General features: G+C 35.8%; 1 non-coding gene across 1 annotated transcript; it reads left to right on the top strand.

Moving 5' to 3' along the window:
• The first annotated feature begins 21,247 nt into the window (after positions 1-21,247).
• On the top strand, positions 21,248-21,458 carry LOC123940983. Its single transcript, XR_006818127.1, has one exon. It is a non-coding gene; the product is annotated as a small nucleolar RNA U3 (small nucleolar RNA).
• The last annotated feature ends 630 nt before the right edge of the window (positions 21,459-22,088 follow it).

Raw genomic sequence — 22,088 nt, 5'->3', positions numbered from 1 at the left:
ATGATGATTGAAGCCAAGAAGTCCCACAGTTCACCACCAGCAAGATGGAGGCCTGGAAAACTGGTGGTGGTGTGCTAGCTAGCCCTAAGTGCTGAGAGACAGGGGAACTAATGTGTAAGTACCATTCCAACTCCTAAGGCCCAAGAACTAGGAATGCTGATGTCCAAGGGCAGGAGAAGATGGATGTTCAGCTCAACCAAAGAGAGTCAATTCACCCTTGCCCTCAATGGATCAAGTGATGCCCATCCACAATGGTGAGGAGTACTTTTTTACTCAGTCCACAGATTTAAATGTTGATCTCCTTCAGAAGCATCCTCAGAGACACACCCAAAAATAATATTTTACTAGCTATCTGGACATCCTTTCACCCAGTCAAGCTGACACACAAAAACCATCACACCGTCTAATAAATTTTGTGGTGATAATTTTTTGCAAATTTGAAATAGTAACATTAATATCTACTTCAATGATAATTGTTAAGATAAATTCATAAAATCTGTCTTTTCAAAGACTCTAAATTTGATTTTTGCCTTTCAATTCCACTTGTCATTGAAAAAGCTTCCCTTCATTCCTATCATACCTACAAGGGTTAATATCATTAAATATATACAAAGTATCATATCAAAAAGGAATCCTATCACTGAACATCTTTAAAAAGTTGGAACCAAACTTGTTTCTTATTTTACTGAAATATTAAGACTGTTTTTCAGCAATTTAAATGTTTTCAACAGAACTTTTCTTCTCCACAGCATCATGCCTCTTCATGCAATAATGTGAGTTTATGGTTAGCTTTCATATTATTGGTGGATAAACAAAATAATCTCAAATTCAGTGTCTTAGCAGTTACTTAATTTACAAATGTTAGTATGCTATTAAGCACTCTGTTGATTTAAGCTGACATTTTATGCAGAGCAATATGTTTTTGGATCAACAAAGTAGTGTGTTGATTTGTATTTTTGGTGTGAGGTCCATAGATGAGTAACTCCAGAAAGTTTTCAGCCATAAATGTTGTGCTATCAGTCCATACTCCAACGCAAAGCTTAATCTCCAAATTATATTGGCCAACCAAAAATGGTTTTATACAGTTCAGATCTATTCATTTTATATCAACAATGAAGAAAAAAATTCCACTTATCAAGATTAGATAAAAAAAACTATAGCTAAAAGAATTCTATGTTAGAAGTATCAGTGTATTAGTCTAGTTGCAACTAAAAGCCCTCTGCTTCGATTTAAGTATCCTGTGAGTTGGTCTTCTATATTGTCATCCACTTCCTGAGTGAATACACAGAATCATTAGAAAGTGGTATTTGATTGACCTCATACCGCAGAGTCTTCCAAGCAAATATTTTTTTCAGGCAAATGTCTATACTAGCACATTTCACTGGTGTGTCAGCAATTGTGTGTTTTATTTAGTCTCAGCAACCCAGAGTGCTGTTTTACAAGAAGCCCGCATGGCACCAATATTTATATGTGCAATGTTGGACATCTGTTTCTGTCAGCTTTTTAACTCATTAGTCTTTTTTTTTTTTTTGTGAAGAACTCTTTCGGTTTTAAACATATTTATTTATCTGTTTTATGTAAACACAAGTGAAGTTTTGATGGCTTCATCCCTTAATTATCCAATATATCTCCACAAATAATACACTGTGGTTTTAGCACATCACCATTAGTTATGGTTCAAAAGCTGATCTCAGTCTCCTAGGAATTATACTTGTGAGTAAAAGCAGTATGAGCTCATGGTTTTCAGCGCTTCAGAATGACTCCCATTGCCACCACTGGCCCGACACTGGCTGCAGCATTCACAAAGGTGTATCTTCTTTAATCAAGCCTTATGTGACTCGCTTCTGCCTATGAAAATTAGGAATAAAAATAAACACTGTGAACTGTATTTCCTTATGATAACTAATACTGTTCAACTATAATTGGAAAAACAGGTGTCAGTAAAAGCATCAATTATTCTAAAAATAACAAATTACAAAAATGCATATAAAAGTCTACATTTTCTCAAAATTTTACACCCATTTGGGTTACAATGGGCAAATTAACTTTAAAATGTTACATGTTACAATATGTAGTATGGTCCTACTTCTTAGGGCTAGCATGAAGTTTGTATCATATGTGACTCAAAACACCCTAACTGTTTTATATCCTGGTCAGAAACAATCTTGCTGATCACAAACTCAGATGGCTTGGTGAAATGAAATTGCTGCAACACTTTGAAATGTTTACTGCAGTGATTATACTTCTCTTGCCCCAAACTAACAAAAAAGAGGTTTTCACTGGCTCAAGTACACAAGCTCACTCTTCACTACCCAAGTCTAGAAAGTAAAGAAGGATTTAAAAAATAATAATAACAGGGACGCTTGAGGGGCTCAGTTGGTTAAGGGTCTGACTTTGGCTCAAGTTATGATCTCAGGGTCCTGGGATTGAGCCCCGCATTGAGCTCCTTAATCAGATGGGAGTCAGCTTCTCTTTCTGTCCCTCCCCCTTCTTATGCACTCTGTCTCTCTCAAATGAATAAATAAAATATTTAAAAAATAATAATTCCACAAATGTACATAGTTACAGATTGTGGTATGGCTGTAAAGGAAACATACAGTGTAATGTAAGAAAATGAAACAGGGTTCCTATTTCTTTTTTTTTTTTTAATTTATTTATTTTTTCAGCATAACAGTATTCATTGTTTTTGCACAACACCCAGTGCTCCATGCAAAACGTGCCCTCCCTATTACCCACCACCTGTTCCCCCAACCTCCCACCCCCGATCCTTGAAAACCCTCAGGTTGTTTTTCAGAGTCCATAGTCTCTTATGGTTCGCCTCCCCTTCCAATTTTTTTTTTTTAACATATAATGTATTTTTATCCCCAGGGGTACAGGTCTGTGAATCGCCAGGTTTACACACTTCACAGCACTCACGATAGCACATACCCTCCCCAATGTCCATAACCCCCTCCCCCTCTCCCAACCCCACCTCCCCCCAGCAATCCCCACTTTGTTTTGTGAGATTAAGAGTCATTTATGGTTTGTCTCCCTCCCAATCCCATCTTGTTTCATTTATTCTTCTCCTATCCTCCTAACCCCCCATGTTGCTTCTCCATGTCCTCATATCAGGGAGATCATAGGGTTCCTATTTCTATTGAAGGACCAGGAAAATCCTTTCCAAGGAAGGGTAAATGGATGAGGGGCACCTTCTAGGTAGAAAATGAGAACACATCAAATTGTATAGAATCCAGAACCGAAAGGAGGCCAGAATGGCCAAAGGTTGGGAGAGAACATAAGTCCTAGGAAATAAGCAAGGTGAGGGAGGAAAGCCCAGGGCCTTAAGGGTACTCTATATTGTGACAATGAATCTTAATTTTTTCATTAAAATGCTATTTAAAAGACAAGATTAAGTTGTGTTTATGGGGCCTTTTATAATAAGATTTGTACTACATGTGCCAGGTTGGAAGTAACTACTGGAAGGAGTGTCGGACTCAGTGTTAGTCTGAGTATAGAAGGTAGCAGTGAGAGACAGGCCAAAGATATGGCATTTTTATTTTTGACAATTTGCTGTGTTTGTGTGCTCCCAGTTGTTATTGTAGTATATTATATAAACTCAATAAATACCTTTTAATGAGTTAATAAATGTATTTATTCTGTATGCTGTACAAAAAGTGTAACTTTTTTCGTAATGCAGAATGTCTGGTATAAATAAGAATATAAAGCACAGGGTGCCTGGGTGGCTCAGTGGGTTGAAGCCTCTGCCTTTGGCTCAGGTCATAATCTCAGGGTCCTGGGATCGAGCCCCACATCTGGCTCTCTGCTCAGTGGGGAGCCTGCTTCCACCTCTCTCTTTCTCTCTCTGCCTGCCTCTCTGCCTACTTGTGATCTCTGTCTGTCAAATAAATAAGCAAAATCTTAAAAAAAAAAAAAAAGAATATAAAGCACATCAATAATTCAAAGTGTTCTTGGGGTGTCTGAGTGGCTCAGTGGCTTGAACATCCCACTCTTGATTTTGGCTCAGGTCATCAACTCAGAGTAGTGGGATTGAGCCCCATGTCAGTCTCCACACTCAGTGGGGAGTCTGTTTGAGATTCTCTTTCTCCTTATCCCTTGCCCTTCCTCCCCTCTCTAAAATAAATAAATAAATAAATCTTTAAAATAATTCATAGTGTTCCTAAGAAAAGATAAAATTGTGTTAAATAAAATTATAAAACAAGGTTTCGATGGTGATGGCCATCCTCAAGTCCTTTCTAAGAATCACTGGTAATAAGATAGCATTGTTGTTGATATTTTGAAGTTTGAGTTCAACTTTTTTTAGAAATATATAGGATGACTTTATAGATAAAATGTAAGAGTAACTATTTGTGCTAGATTGTTTTATTGCAGACAGTTATTCATTCTTTCTCTCCTGTAAGGAAATTATTCATAGCTACTCATTGCCCTGGAGTTCGAGGGACTCATGGAAAGACAATTTATTCCCTGCTCCGTTCACACTGAACCTGGCCACATGATGTGTTTTGGCAAACGGAATATGAATGGACATTGTATATAATACATTGGATTAGAATTTTTAAGATGTACTAATAAATTTTGCCAACCCATTTATTTCCATCTTCTGTCTGGGTCCCGGAATAGAAATATCTGGAGGGTTGTCACTGATCTCAGCCTATGCGTAGCTTAAACAAAAACTAAATGTTGCTTTATTTTGCATTCAGCGAGATTTCATTGTTGCTTATTCCTTCAGCAAGTCTGCTAAAACAATCTGTACAGTGACAATTTGGCTAAATGAATTGTGGCTAAGACTTCATCTTTATTTTACTCACTGATGAATTTTCAGTGTTTGGACAATACTAGCATAGAGTTAGAACTCACTTAATAGCTTTGGATGAATTAATAGAGTGGTGAATTGAGTGAATTAAATAGGAGGATAGCCATCTTCATTAGAGAGCACATTTTGAAAGCAAAAGTAACAAACAGAAAAGGAGGATAGATATAGAATGGAGTCACATTGAAAAAAGCCAGAAATAGCAAGTCAGTCACCTTTCATGCAGTAGGAAGAAATTGACAAATGTAGATTTTTATTCAACTCACTCCAATTTGTCTTCTTGCTCTATGAGTTTCCAAAACCTCCTCCCACTGCAAATATTGAACATTTCATCTTTCTTGACATTTCATCAGTTTTCTACAATATTGAACAACCACATTTTTTGAAACACCTTCTCCCTTCTGCAATGCCACACTCTGTTGGTTTTCTATTTATTTCCCTGAGTTTTCAGGCATTAAGTGTTGGCATTACTTACTCACAACTTTGCCCTAATCCTTCTTTCTTCACACTCCATACTTCCTAGATGATTTCATCCATAAATACAACTTCAGTTACGATCTATCCAAGGATAACTGACACAATCACATCTCTAATATTTACCTTGAGGTTGAACTTCAGCCTTAGACGACTGGCTCTGCTTGACACCTGCAAGTAGATCTCTCCAAGATAGGGAGCAAAGCCAAGGGTACTGAATGCTTCTGGGGGATTCCATAGGCTAAGAACTAAATGTGTCCATTGAGTCTCTCTCTAGTGTTAGCAAGAGTTTTCTTTGGTAAAATAATAGAGGTAAATTCAAATAGGAAAAAAATGAAGTAGTAAGTGATAAGGAAATTGAATAGAGTGTGTGAATAAGGACAATACTGGTGAAGTTTGTAGTGGGACAAAAAGGTATGTTGTCATTTTCAGGTAAAAGTGCATACTTTGACATTCAGGTACATTTTTTGTGGGATTGGTAGTAGAAAATAAAAGCTACACCATATCTTTTGTTAAAGGAAGGTTTTATGTTAGATGAGTAATAACTAAGCATTTTAGATACTTTTCTGCCCTAATTTGACACTGAAAAAGAGATCTTGCCAATTTTTAAAAGTAAATGTTTGAGGGGCACCTGGGTGGCTCAGTGGGTTAAACCTCTGCCTTCGGCTCAGAGCATGATCTCAGGGTCCTGGGATCGAGCCCCACGTCGGGCTCTCTGCTCAGCGGGAGATTGCTTTCCCTTCCTCTCTCTCTACCTGCCTCTCTGCCTATTTGTGCTCTCTCTGTTAAATAAATAATATATTTTTTTAAAAAAAGTAAATGTTTGAAACATAGTTACTATTAGTGGGTTTAATTACTAACATTCTATAAGCCAGTTGGACAGGATATTAAGGTCTCCCCAAATTCAAAAAGGATAGCTAAAATGTGAGATCTAGAGTAGCAGACTTATTCCATCTATCTCTTTTCACCTGGAAATAAACATCTAAATTGACATACTTAAGATTTTTGCTGGGTGTAATGGTTAATTTTATGTGTCAGTTTGGCTAAGCCATGGTACTCCACTGTTTGGTTGAATACCTCTAGATGTTGCCCTGGAGGTAATTTTTAGAGATGATTCACATTTAAATCAGTAAACTCTGAGTAAAGTAGATTACCTTCCATCAAATGGTTGGGCCTCATTCATTCCCTTGAAGGCTGTAACTGGAAAGACCAAGATTCCCTAAGGGACTATAATATCAACTCTTCTCTGGGTGTCTAGCTTTTGGGCCTGCCTTGCAGATTTTGGACTTACCAGTTATGACAGTCATGTGAGCCAATCCCTTAAAATAATATAAGAAATAAATATCCTCCTTTACAAATAAGATTAATTATATAATTATTATATTAAAATATTTTTATGTTTTTAAGATATATATGTGTATATATATATACACATATATATCTTATAAATTTAACATATTTATTTCTCTGGAGAACCCTTATCAATACACTAGGATTCTCTTGAGTTTCAGATAGAAGTGGGAGGCAATTTAAAAAGACTTTTACGGGGCTTTTAAACCACAGGTAATATTCATTTTCTTTTATATCAGCGTGGTAGTTACATGGATATGTACTTTACTAATATTCTTTAAAATATACTTTCTATATATATATATATATATTCTCTGCAGTATTAATGTGTTTCACAATTGAAAAAATAAGATAAAAATTAAATTTGGAATTTTAATTTGCAGATGAGTATATAGTATACAATATATACATACACCAATATCCACTCATTTAATGTATGAGATGGTACCAATTCTAGTTTGTCCTCCGTATAAAACAGTTGAGTTCTTAATTTCAGATATGACATTTGGGTTATGTATCTCCTATTTTCTTTCTTTCATTTTCCTCCTTCTTTTTGTTTCAAAGATTTTATTTATTTGAGAGAGAGAGTGAGCAGGGGGATGAGCAGAGGGAGAGGGACAAACCAGCTTCTAGCTGAGCATGAGCCTGATGCTGGGCTTGATCCCAGGACCCTGAGATCATGACCTGAGCCAAAGGCAGATGCTTAATGGACTGAGCCACCCAGGGGCCCCTAGAGATAATCTTTAAGAGACAGTGATAAAGGAAATAAGAATAGCTTGCCTTTAAGAAGACTTCAATGACCAACTTATGATTAAATAGTCTCTTACTATATCTTCTTTATCCTTTTTCCATCAAACTTTACTTATGTCTGACTTAAGTTTCCCCAATCTTGCTTAGAGCTCTATAGTTAATATGTTTTTTTTTTGTTTTTTTTTTTTGTTTTTTTTTTTTAAGATTTTATTTATTTATTTGACAGATCACAAGTAGGGAGAGAGGCAGGCATAGAGAGAGAGGAGGAAGCAGGCTCCCTGCCAAGCAGAGAGCCCGATGTGGGGCTCGATCCCAGGACCCTGGGACCATGACCTGAGCCGAAGGCAGAGGTTTTAACCCACTGAGCCACCCAGGCGCCCCTAGTTAATATGTTTTAATTGAATAAACTGTGTGAACTAAAACTTGCTTTTTTAGCTTCTAGATACCAGTCTCTAAAGCGAAGTCTTTAATGCATGTCTACTTCAGAAAAGTTCAGAAACTGGGGCACCTGGATTGTTCAGTGGGTTAAGCCTCCCTTCAGCTCCGGTCATGATCCCAGGGTCCTGGGATTAAGCCCTGCCATGGGGCTCTCTGCTCAGCAGGGAGCATGCTTCCCTTCCTGTCTTTCTGCCTGCCTCTCTTCCTACTTGGGATCTCTGTCAAATAAATAAAATCTTAAAAAAAAAAAAAAGGAAAAGAAATTTTGAGGTTAACTGGTAAGAGGTCATTTGGCATGCTCATCATTCCTCTAGCCACACAATGTAAGTATGTCCCTCCCACAGAGGGTGGGCCAAGAACCTGTATTAGAAACACAGAGTTGGGTTGGTGCTGTGGTATAAATCTCTCTATTTTCAGGCATTAACTGCCCAGAATTGTTCAAGGAAAGGAGAAATATATTATCAATGGGAACTGGGTTCTATTCTCATTCTTTGTTAATCTCTTTTTCAAAATGAATGAGAAACCTAACTAATGAAAGCCCCACTCATTGAATTTACATCAAAAAATATGCAAAGTCTGAAAATTTTTCTTAACTTCTAGAAGCTTTTGATTGAGATTTCTCATCTGTAGTCCAAGTGATTTTTAAATTGTACTGTTCCTATTGTACATATGGTGATTCATTTGATTCTAGTTTGCTTTTTAACTATCAGTCGCTTTCATTTGAAATAGGAAGTTTCTCCCATCCTACTCTGATTTTTAGAATGACGTCAAGAATGCATTAAAACCAGAATAGAAGTGTGTCTCTACTGTGAGTATACATGTGTACCTATAATGATTATGCTCTATTAATAGGCACATTATCTTTTGTGAAAAATATACTTCCACTAAGTCACTTGCATTGACTATTTTCTGTGCAATTTAAAATTAGTCAAACATGAAATTGCTGAACATTTGGTTTCTCTCTCTATGCAAAACTTAAGAACCAAAGCTATACGATGATCATAACATAACATTCTGGACTTTAATTGTCACATTAAACAGTCTAATACATACACAGTTTTGAATTCATTAAAATGAATTTCCTTTAGACACTTTGGGTTTTCCTTCTGTGAGATCCATTTATGAACTGGTCTGTTTGGCCAATGACTAGACATCAAGGAATGAATGAGAGAACGGTTTTCATTTGCTTCAATGAAAATTTAGCCACATTCCTTTTAAGGGGTTGACTTGTTTTCCATTTCTAAACCCCTGTCACTCTTCATGGATCCTAGAGAAACATTTATGTAATGACAACATATAAGTATTTTGTAAAAAGTAACATGACTTTCCATATTCCTTTCAATTCTGAAATTTCTTTTGTAAATTTTTGGATCTGTATTCTCCCCACCCCCAAATCCTGTATCATAAGAAATGGAGGTCTGTATACAAAATCAATTCAATCAACTGGAATAAAGTAACTTCTTTTTATTCAGGTATAATTGACATACAACATATTAGATTCAGGCATACAACAGAATGATTCAATATTTGCATATATTGAAAAATGATAACCACAACAAGTCTAATTAACATTCATCACCATATATTGTTACAAAAATTTTTCTTGTGATGAGAACTTTTAAGATCTATTCTTTCAGTAACTTTTAAATATGCAATATATTATTAAGGATAGTCACCATCTTGCACATTACATTCCCATGACTTATTTTATAGCTGGAAATTTGGAATGAAGTTACTTTTAAATCTAGGTATACTACATATTTGACCGCCTTCAGATGAATTTAAATGGCATTGCTATATTTGTGGCCTCATTCCAAAAATAGCGGTGTCTAGGCAACACTCACATTAAAATTCCTGTAATATTAACATGAGACGAAATTAATACAATGGAAGTTTTCATTTTATTTCAATTTTCATCTTTGTAGAATAAGTAGAAGATGAAATAACATCCAAACTCTAGTTCCAGGAGTAATTATTGTCAATGTTTTTATAAAATTTGCAGAAGCAAAAGAATGTTTTAAGACCTTTGAAACAAATCATTATGATTCCAAATGGCTAGCCCTGACTATACTAAAATCATTATAATCTGTGATACCATGTGAAGGACAAGAAAAATAATCAGCCTCTTGGCAAAATATGTTTCTGATATCATGAACTAATACGGCTGCCCCTTGCCTATAAATGATAATGAACTATAAATGAGTATTTACTTAAACACAGTTTATACCAAAATGAAAAGACGATTTAATGTTAAATAATCTACCTAACTATATAGTTACTAACACAATCATTATACTTATAAACAAGGCATGCTAAATATTACAGTCATTTAATATCAAATATTATATAGAAAATTTCAATTTGGAATACTGTCTGAATTATTGTTTTAATAAATATAGTTAAAAACTGCCATAAGAACAGAACTCTCTTAAATGTTAACTAGTGCATTATTTTTTTAAAGATTTTATTTATTTGTTTGACAGACAAGTAAGCAGAGAGGTAGGCAGAAAGAGAGGAGGGAGCAGGCTCTCCACTGAGCAGAGAGCCCAATGCAGGGCTCGATCCCAGGACCTGGAGATCATGACCTGAGCCAAAGGCAGAGACTTAACCCACTGAGCCACCCAGGTGCCCCGAGTGCATTATTTTTCAAATAAAATTTTGGTAGCCTACACTGTGGATAAATGTACATCTGCCATTGAAAGTAATGAGCAACTGGCCAGACAGCTTGGGATCTATAAGGATCCTAAGTCCACAAGTAGAATTCATGCTATTTATGTAATTCCTTGTACATAGATGCATTTGTTATGAATGTGCATACTAGAAAAAAAAAATAAGGCCTGAAAAAATAAATAAAATGGAAAAAAAAATAAGGCATGTGTAAAAAGAAATACTATATATTAAGAAAAGGACAAACTCAAGTGAAGATTTTTAATTAATTTGTATGGATTGACAATAGTTTTGTTAATCTCTTAAGAAAGCATTTATTAAATCTCTCAAAAGTTTTAATTATAAGGCTAAATTAATGATTGAAATGTAATTCTCCATATGGCTAAATAAATAAGATTATTAATGAAATAATAATGGGGCTGTTTTTCCTTCTAAATCTTTTACATTTATCCAACAATACTGGTTAAAAGTTTAAAATTTTGTTATAGAAATTATAGTTGCATTTCAGTTAGACCCATATATATAAAATTAAGTCAACTTACTGCTAGCATAGCTCCTTCAAGAAGACTGTTGGATGCATTCCTTTTAATTTTTATTATCATAAATAATGGTTTGCCCTCAGCTTCCTTTATAAAAATTGTCAAAAAAAGAGAATATGGGTAAGTAACTAATATTCATAAGTATAATTAAAGTTTAAGCATACAATATCTGAAGTTAGCCCTCTGGGATTATAGTCACACACCATTTCTTAGCTCTGTGTCCTTGGAATAGGCCTTCTCTTTACAGACTGAGGTTCCCATCTGCATATGGTCTGTGTGATAGTACCCACTTTGGAGTCCTTATGAGGATTACTGTTGTTAATGTAGTTAAGGTACTTCCAGTAATATCTGCTACCACACAGAAGGCAGCCATCATTGTAGCTCACAAAGGCACACCTAACGATGTTGCCTGAATCTTGGTGGCTGGGAAAAACTGCTTAAAATGGAGAGAGGAATAAGTAAAAAGGATTTTGAAAAAAAAAGTTGGAAGGAACAGAAGTTAAAAACTTTTCTGAGAGAAATGTGGATTTTAGCATGCAAATACAAACACTTGTGTATCTTTCAGCAGGAGTTGAAACTGGCAGCAGCAGAAAACAAGGTAAAAATGTTTAAATTGGAGTTCATTCAGATTTGGCAAGTATAAAAAATATGCTCAAATATAAAGCAAAAGCAAGATAAATGGCATAACACTGAGATAATCTGCCTTGTGAAAAAGAGTGGCATTACTATTTTCTCTTGAAATTCATGGGGAGCCTGGGTGGCTCAGAGTGTTAAGCCTCTGCCTTCGGCTCAGGTCATGATCCCAGGGTCGTGGGATCGAGCCCCTCATGGAGCCCCTCATGGAGCCCCTCATGGAGCCCCTCATGGAGCCCCTCATGGAGCCCTGCATCACGAGCCCCGAGCCCCGCACTGAGCCCCGTATCAGACTCTCTGCTCAGCAGGGAGCCTGTTTCTCCCTCTTTCTGCCTACTTGTGATCTCTGTCAAATAAATAAATAAATAAAATCTTTAAAAGAAATTCATGAAATCACAAGTAAGTTGCATCTTCAGTGTTATTTTACATTGACTTTTCAGGAGTTTTGTTTGGTTGGGTTTTTTTCTGTGAGCCTAAAATCTTAATTGCTCCCTAATTTTTGATCTAGAGGAAATTCAAGGATGCCAGGGAAAGGAGTGATGACTGGAAACACAATAGGAACAGGAAGAGTAACAATAGGTGCACGTGGGTGCCTCAGTGAATCGAGTGTCTGACTCTTAGTTCAGACTCAGGCCATGACTCAGGCCATGAGATTGAGCCCCACATAGGTCTCCATGATCAGGGAAGAGTCTGCTTGTCCTGCTCCATTCCACTCTGCTCCATCTCCCTCCGCTCTTCCCCTTCTCCTCCTCCCATGCTCTTACTCTCTCTCTCTCTCTAATAAATAAATAAAATCTTTTTTTTTAAAAAAGCAGATGAGATAAGAAGTTTCAGCTCCTCATTTTGCACCAGTCATTGGTCCAAGCAATTTATAATTCTGATAACCCTACAAGGTAATGATAATTCCTCCCATTTTACAAGTGAAGAAGTCAAGTCACAGAGAATTACAGTAACTTTGATCTTAAAAGCAATGGGGAAGAGCTGGTTTATATAATGGTCCACCTCAAATATTTGAACATTTTAAAAGATAGGAATGGCAAAAATATCTTATAGGATATTTATTCTGAGGATAAATGTGTGTTTTTCCTACTATAGATTAATTGCTAAACTCAAAATGAATAAGGCAAGAAAGAAAAAACATTTGACACTGAAAGAACTTGCCTGTGCCTTTATGATCTAATTCCTAAAACATGTTTTCTTGAATAACATTAATGATATGAACAAAAAATTATGTAATTTTCTGGAGTCTCTATTTTGTTATTAATAAAATGCCAAAAGCGATCTATAAGTAATGTTCCCTGTCCCAACCTCCAGGTTCTTCCAAGACTTTTTCTTTGAGATTAGCATTTAAATCAGTGGGCCTTGAGTGAAACTGTTTCATTCAATCGGCTGAAGTTCTTCCTACAATAAAGACTAACATCTCCCTAGCAAGAAGGAAGTATGTCAGCAGATGGCCTTTGGACTTAAACTTAACATGAGCTGTTCCTTTCCCCTGAAGCCCACTGACCAGCTTGGTAGATTTTGGACTTGCCAGTCTTCATAATCACATGAGCCAATTCCTTAAATAACTCTCTTTAGATAGATAAGTAGAAGAAGGATATATGTATATATATATATGAATATATATATGTGTATATATATATATAGAACATCTTATTGGTTCTATTTCTCTGGAGAACACAAACTTATAATAAGGAAATAAATAAGAAAACATGTTGCAGAATGTTAAATCTTATGGATTAAAATAAAACGGGAATAGGTATAAGGTGTGTCAGAAATTAGGATTTCAATTTCAAATAAGAGTGAAGAGTAGATATTTGAGTAAAGATGTAAAGAAAAAATGGAATAAGCTCTACAGATAATGAGTTGCAGAGGTCCTGAAATGGGAGGGAGTGAACCCAATGTTCAAGAAAGAGCAAGGAGGCCAGTGTGTCTAGAGAAGAATGAGTAAGAGAAAAAGGGGTAGGAAAATAAGTCACAGAAGCAATGAGAGACAAAATCATGGAGAATTATATAAGAAAATGTCAGGATTTGGGCTTTTAATCTGAATAAGATGAAAATTTCTTAGAAGGCTTGAGCAGGAGAGTGGTATGTTCTAAACTGGGTTCTCAGACCATTCTGGCTGCTGGGTTAAGAATCATCGAAGGAAGGCATCTCAGTCAAGAGTCAATATCATGCATTATGGGATTCTTAGAAGGAATTGGTTTACACACCATGGGGCCTGACTAACTAGTTGTGAAGTTATTAAGGCAGGCAGTCAAGAAGAAAAGATCATGTGTGGTTTACTGCCCATGGGCAGTAAGCTTGTTGTCCACAGGCAGTTAGGAAAGGAAGACCACGAAAGGGCTAGAAACATATGAGCTGGAACTTGCTGTCCACAAAGTGAAATCTTTTTGCCACCTCCCCCTTAATGGAAAGCCTAAATCCTCTTTTAACGACTTTCCAAATGATTAAATTAGATGCCTGAAGGGTAACCTCTCTAATTTCAAATCCCCTGATTATAGGTTTTAATTAATCTGTAAAAACCATGCAAAGCAGCACCAATATTGGTGTTTGATTGAATAACTGGGAGGAGTTGTGCTAACGCCACAATGTTGCCTGCTTACTTCCAATCCTCCAGCCCCTATATGAGACTACCTCTCCCAGCACCCCTTAAAATCATAAGGAAAAGAAAGAGAAGCAGAGACACCAATTACACAGTGTCTCAATAATCAAGAGATTATGGTCACAGAATGGGAAAATGTTAGAAGATAGAGAAGAGTAAGAATGGGCTAAAACAAGAAATATAAATCTTGAAGGCCTCAAGGCCTACATCTTTGTAGACCAGAAACATTAGAGGGTAGGGAAAGTCGGGATCTCTCCATGAGCCTAGAGAATTCTGGGGCACCTCTTTCTGTTGGACACTTGAAGGCTGGGACAAGGATGGTTCTTGTATTTTCTGGTTTCTCTTGGGGCCTCTTCAACTTTTCTCCAACAACAGCTTTAGCCTTTAGTATGAATTCCTGGTTCTCAGTGCATTTAGGGTAATTAGCACAATGTCTTGTACCTAGTTAGCTTTCAACAACTACTGGTTACCATGACTGCCTTCAAGTTATCAAATGCTTATATTTAAGCTTTCCTTTCTACATAAGTTATTATTGGTTCACTTTCCACAGATGGAATCATATTTTTGTTTCTCCTTAAATTAGAACTTTAAAACTTATAAATTGTTGAGGAGCTAGAAGGTGTTAAGGTCATAGTTTCAGAGCCAATAAAATTTAGTTTGAACCCCAAAGCTATAGTCTTTTATAGCTGGGCAATCCGGATGATTTACTTACTCTCTTTGCATATTTTGTTATCTGTCAAGGGTACTTTTGAGGTAAGAGGGAATATTATTCACAAGCCTTCAGCTCATTGTAGGTTTCCAATTAAGGTTGCTTGCTTTCTTTTTTTTTCCCCCTCCCCCAAAATTCAGGTGCAGAGAGACACTGCCAATGGCCCCTGGAAACTCAGTTCCTACTCTCCTTAGGTAGGACTGAAGAGGTGGCTCAGTGGATATGACATTCTTAGCAAGGGAAAAAAAAAAAAAAGCCTGATTCCAGCTCCTGAAGTTTCTCTTTCACCTTCCTCATCTAGGAAGCTAACCTTTGACACACATTCTACTAAGGTTCCCTGTACCCCAGTTCTTACAGATGAAGAGTCAAGCTTCCTTTCACTTTCTCTCTCTTGGTGTGCTTAACCAGTTATGCCCTGCTTCAGAGCATACGCAGTATGGTCAGCTAGCACACTGTGGGTTCTTTGATACATCTCTGCTCATATATTTTTACAAGATAAATTCATTTCAGTACTGAACTATATGACTCTAATATTACCCATTTATGAATAAAGCTGTGTCTCTTCTTGCCTCTTTGTACAACATACTACATAATTGCTTCTATTACTAGGATAACTATTGCTTCTATGCACTTTGCACACAACCTGTATTTCACTTTGATTTTAATTGCCCATTTATAAAAAATAATGACTTAAAGGGACATTTCATATCTGGTAGTGTGATAGTGTGATTGGAAGGGAAATTAAAACCTGTACAACCAATTTTTGCATGCCACAATTTTCTAAGTATTTTAATTTTCTAATTTTTTTAATTTTTTAATTTCATTTATTGTATTTTTTTTACTGTATGTTAGGCACCATACAGTACATCATTAGCTTCTGATGTAATGTACATAAAGTTTCAATAGTCTGACTTGTCTTTAAAAATGGAGAAACTTAGAGTCAGAAAAGTGGAATAATTTGTCAGATGGAAACACTGCTGTTCCATCTGTTTGACTCTAGGTCTATACTCCTTTTTCCAGGATACAATATTCAAAACCTTTCTAGGATATAATATTCACAACCGTAAAGAGAGGAGGTTTCTGTTTTATTTGTTTATCTCAGCCCTTTTGTTCCCCCACAAAGAGCTTTTAAACTATAATGCTCATGAGTCTCTCCCATCTGTGTGATTGTTCTCCGTGGAGGTTCAGGGTAGGACTGTAAGTGTTTTCATAATACACATTCCAGAATCTAAACCATATGGCTGTCTTCTATGTTTCTACAAACAGATCATGCTATCTCCACATACCAGTAGCAGTACATGTGTGATTACACACTCAAACGGTAGTTGTTACAGTGATGCCCTTGCCCTCCTCAAGGAAAGCCATAACCTAACATAATAGAGTGGTTTAGAAATCATATGTGACACCCATCTACATTTTATGCTTCTAATATACAAGAATTGTAAAAAATGTAGGTTTCATGGGAATTAAAAACTATTTCAAATGCAAGGAATATTTATAAAAAAATTTACCAATGTTTTTGTACAAATGAATAAACACTATGTTTAAAGAATGTTTCTTTAACAATACCCTGCACGTTTTATTTTCATAAATGCTCAAAGTTTCCCTACTGCTGTGGTAGCTCAATGTGCTTCTTTAGGAAAAGCAAGTGCTGTTATATTCTTTCAGTTTGTAATTTACTGCAGCATTCAAATTTAGAGTTCGTTGAATAAATACTCTCTAATGTCAGAAATATTTGTTAAAATTCTTTCAGTCTTAGCTAAGAAAAAGAAAAGCTCTTTTAAGAAAAAGTGAAAAACAGTTTCAATACCCACAAGAGTTTAAGCAAAGGAAAAGGACTCCCTGGAAAGACCCAGCCCATGGTATGACTCACTCAATGAATGAAACTTAACTGACCTCACCTGCAAAGGAGAAATGATAACGCATGACAAATGTAAGTTACAGAGTAGGGGAGTCTTCCAACAACATGATATGTGTGTGAAGTTTCTTTGTTTGTTTTTCTAAGTAGCCTGTTTAATGACAGAAACAAGTCATGGACATGGGAAAAGATGTTCTTACTCAACGAAACAGAAAAATCCATTTTTCTGAGATATACTTTCATGAAATCATGGAATATTACACTTTAAGTGTAATATTCAAATGTGATAGAATGAAGAGTTTATCCAATAGTTAAGCAAAGACACCAAACATCAAACTCTATTATTTACCTAAAAAAGATTATTTTTTCCCAGGACATCAGCAGAATAGATCTGAGTACATTTGAAAGTATTTGGCCCTAGGGAAAAGTTATTTGCAGGAATATTTACATGTTTAGATAATGAATTGATGATAAATACGTAAACACTGAACAAGTTTTTGCCTACTTAATAGTAAATTGTTCTTGACAATTTACTATGTCATTACTAATGGCACATTAGTAATAAAGTTATTTAATACATATTACTATCCTAATATCATTTATTTGATTAATATGATCAATATTGAAGTGAAAATAAGTATTTGGAAGTGAAATATTTAACCAGAAACTAAATTTTTTGAGTTTAGCATTATTTTCTTATGTGGGCGTATATGCATTTTAAAAAGTCCTTGTATTTTAAATGCTCAAAATATTTTCAGTGGTGATTTGATGACTTAATTATAATAGGTTCCAAAACATATGGATTACATTTCCCAGTTCCATTATAGTCCCACTGGGTTTTTAAATAATGGAAAAAAAACCTTTTTAAAAAGAAAAAATATAAAAGAACCAAAGCATGTGAAAAATAACATGAGCATTTCAACGTACTCCATATTCAACAGGATTTGCTCTTCCCAAGTGTATAATTGACCTAAATCGTAAAATTTCTGTTCGAGCACATATTTTCATCACTGTGTTAAACATCATCTCTTAGGCACAACAGCACCCAGTAATTTTCTTTTTCCTCATATTTTCTTTTTTTAAAATAATTGAATACAGAGTTGAAAGTACATGAAAAATGGAGGAAGCAGACCCTTCAAACTCAGCCAATTAGGTGTTTGCTTGATTTTTGTTTGTTTGTTTTTAATATCTACTAGTGGGAAGAACTGACTAGATAAGAATTATTGTTTATTTTTTACCCTCTAATCTTTGTTCCTAGATTTAGTCACATAAACAAGAAGGCTTTTTGTGAAATATGATTATGCAGAATTTAAATTTTAGATTTACGCTATGTGAAAATATAATACTCAAAAACTTGCTTTTACTTGATTTGCAAGGGTAATCATTAGAATTCTAATCTTACTTCCCATAGAATATTCTCTACAGTTAAGACTTACAAATCCACCCAAGTTGCCAAAAAATGTCAAGACTCCTTCAATAACCTGTTGAAAATAGTGTTGTTTTTTGTAATTTTGAAGCAAATGTGTTTATTTTACTTTGACATTGAGAGATGAGCAATTCTCCTTTATCTTCACAACATTTCATCAGAGATAACTGTTGGCTAGACACAGAATTATCCAACATACCCTAGTTTGCTTTCTTAAAGCTTAAACCCCTATCTTATCAAATTCCATGTAATCTTTGGGATGCACTCATTTTTCAATTTCCAAGTTAATTTCTTATCATCTTTGATTCATCATTGTTCATGTCTCTTGTCAGTAACTAGCTTCAAGCCCTGTCAGTGCTCTGGAGTCAAGGGTTTCTTTCCTTTGCACTCTGCTGTCATTCTAGTCTTGATTTTCCTTGTTTTATACCTAGATTACCTCCTCAGAGCACACCTCAAGTGCCATGATTTACCCCCATTTTAGCCTTTTTCCAAGATGTTTCTCATCCCCTGAAATCTCATGTCTTAAGCCTCTCAAATGATTCAAATCAGATCATCTTTTAAGACCAAGCTTCTAGGGGCACCTGGGTGGCTCAGTGGATTGGGCCGCTGCCTTCGGCTCAGGTCATGATCTCAGGGTCCTAGGATCAAGCCCCGCATCGGGCTCTCTGCTCCGCAGGGAGCCTGCTTCCTCCTCTCTCTCTGCCTGCCTCTCTGCCTACTTGTGATCTCTCTCTCTGTCAAATAAATAAATAAAATCTTTAAAAAAAATAAAAAATAAATAAAAGAAAAAGACCAAGCTTCTATCACTTATCACAACCCTAGCATAACCTTAGGGATTAAGAGAAGCAAGAATGAAGTACTGCCATTTCACTTATTTTGGAAGATATAAAATGATTTTTTTTGTTTTATGGTCCCTTAAATTTTAATATCATTCTGACTATAATGAATGTGCATTTAGGATTTAATATTTGACTTTTTTTTTCCTTGTATTTTTTACAACCTCTGCTGTACAATTTGACATAGAGTTCTGTCACGGAGGATTTTTGTTTTTAGCATAAAAACTGACATATGTGAAATAGACCCTATATAAAGGACTTCAAAATAAGTTTAATCAACCACAACATTTGTGGTCACAATCCAGAAAGTTAGAGCTTTGGCTGGCTGAGGTCAGTGTAAAACTGCTACCACCTGAGAAACAGTTTGCCTTTATTCTTCCTATATTATGATACCCCAAGCCGAGCGTTTACCAAAACTATTAGTGGAAGGAATAATTAATGATCTAATTGGTGTCATCTTAATCTAAAAAGGAAAAACAAAGGTTAAATACAAAGTCTCTAGATTTCTACATTTGAGAACACCTGAGATGTTTTAAAATGATCTCATAAATCGTCCACAGATATGTTAATATGTTCTGTAACACCCTTCTAAAACTTGGGACCTAGAACTCTAAGATCCAGAGATGTATTATCTAGGAACACTAACAGCTACATATATATGTCCTTGACCAAGAGTCTCAAACTTGGTTACACAAATTTCTAGAATTCTGTAAATACAACTCCAAAACTTCATTTCAAATTGGAAAAGCATTTCAAATAGTTTCTAAAAATTATGACTTACTTTTTAAAATGTTTTTTCTTAAGCAGATGCACCAGTATGGCAATGATCATAGAGGAATAAGGCAAAGCAGACGTTCTGTTTAACAATGCAACAAAGATGGGCTAGCTATAGCACCTTTCATCTGCCAAATATGTTTATTTTTTTAAACAACATCTGAGCAAGATCTCTGACAATGAGAGGTTGAATTATTTGGACAGTAACATTCTTCTAATTTTAAGATTCTCTGATTATACGAAAATTTGTTTAAAAACTATAGCAATACAAAAGGACCAAACACACATACATCCACACATACAAACATACACACACACATACACACACACACACACACCATACATGCCACATAAAACTAAAACACATACATATTCTTCAAGTATATACTATTTCAACTACAGTAGAAGTAGGGTTCTTTCCAGAACACAAACAAATAATGGCTAGAATTTCTTCAAACACATCCAGAATGCAAATGAAAACATCAAAAACAAGAGGGTTTATTCAGAGATCAGGACATTCCTCAGAATACAATATGTGAAAGTAATCTGTGCATTATTGCATGCAAACATAATCCTTGTGCAGTGCACACAGCCTTCCCTGAATGGAAGTGCCGTCACTTCTGAATACATTCCCCTGTAGAATGAAGGATAGGACTTGGGTCATTGATGGAGCCAAATGATAGATATAAACTACAATGCATCAAATGTGTCTTGTGGAAAGATGCCCAAAGATGGCTTGTTAACAGAAGGGAGAGTAGTACTTTCTTCCTACCAAATTCTGATGAAAAATGTAAGATGTGTAGTACTTGGAGAGCATTTATTATGAGCTAATTAGAGCATGTTGAGTGGAAATGAATAGTGTGTAACTCAAAGAAATTTACGGTCACAGCTTGGAGCCTCAGTGCAAATACTGATGTTCAGCAACACCAGTTCCAAAGGAAATGGGAACAGGAGGAATATAAGTTGTCAGTGTGATGAAATGAAATAGTTGCAACTGCAGATGGATTATTAACTAATATTGACTCTTGCTCTGAAAGCTGTCAGAGCTTTGCTATGCAGCACTGAAACAGCTGGGAATGTTCTGTCATGAAGCCACTGGAGAAACATTTTAGTTGGGTTGAAATACAAAAGCTAGATATCGGCTAAGGACACAAGAATCATAAGTTTGCTTCTGGGTCAGACAAAATGAACACCACTTTTTTAGTCTATTGTAAGAGATTTGCTTCTTTGATTCATCAATCATTTAAGCACTTCCAAAGTGACGAGCACAATAGCTTCTCGGCAGTTGACAAGTAACACACCAATCCTGCTATTATGGAAGTTGCAATCTAGAAAACACTTAGATGATCATTTAGCATTTTTTATAAAAAGTGGCAAGAAAAAGACTATACTTTTAGGGATCACTTCTATAGTTTGTCACTAGAGAAGTTTCTCTGAACATATAGAATCCCGGAAACCATGGAGGAAGTACAGTGTCCCTTCCTGAGCATGAAGCTGGCTCTGGGTGTAGCTTCTACAGCTGCTCTTTGCCATTGATGATCTCTCTTCCCTCCCTTGGAAGAACATAAAGGAAGGCAAACCATCTCAGTGGAGGTTGTGGGGAGGGGGAAAAAAGCTTCATTGGTTAAGATAGGATACTTTTACAGGATAACTGCTGTAAAAATAGACCTAAAGATTTAAGGGCTCAACTTCATGGAAGTTTATATCTTGTTCATATTTCAATCTCGAGCAAGTCATTTGGGTTAAGGGACTTATTTTCATCCCTGGTGACATCCTTGCCCTGGATTCCTTTTATTCTGCTGTTCCACCATCCCATAGGGCCTCACAGTCTTCAACAACTGCAACAGAAGGTGTCACACCATGAGGAAAGCACATCCACTTCTTGAAAGCCTTGGTCCCAAAATGCCACACACCACTTTTCCTTTCATTCAATTGACTGATGACTAGTACAACTAATACAGTGACTAGTACAGTTACTACACATAGTAATAAGGGGGTGGTATAGAGGGAGAAAATGTAATAATTGGTTTGGTAACTACCTTCCAGCTACACCTTCTTGGTGTGAACAAAGAGACCAGATTTTGGTAAACAGTTAGACTTATCTAGAGTAACAGCAAAATGGAAGACATCACTTAATAAGCAAACTTGTCATATCTGGGCCTTTAAATGGTCATAAAGGAATTAATAAAAGTTTACTTTAAAAAAGCTTGAAAATATTTGAT

The sequence above is a fragment of the Meles meles genome, chromosome 4 (genome assembly GCF_922984935.1).
Source record: "Meles meles chromosome 4, mMelMel3.1 paternal haplotype, whole genome shotgun sequence".
Classification (NCBI taxonomy): domain Eukaryota; kingdom Metazoa; phylum Chordata; class Mammalia; order Carnivora; family Mustelidae; genus Meles; species Meles meles.
Note: the sequence above shows the minus strand (reverse complement) of the source record. Positions and strands in the feature narration are given on the sequence as shown.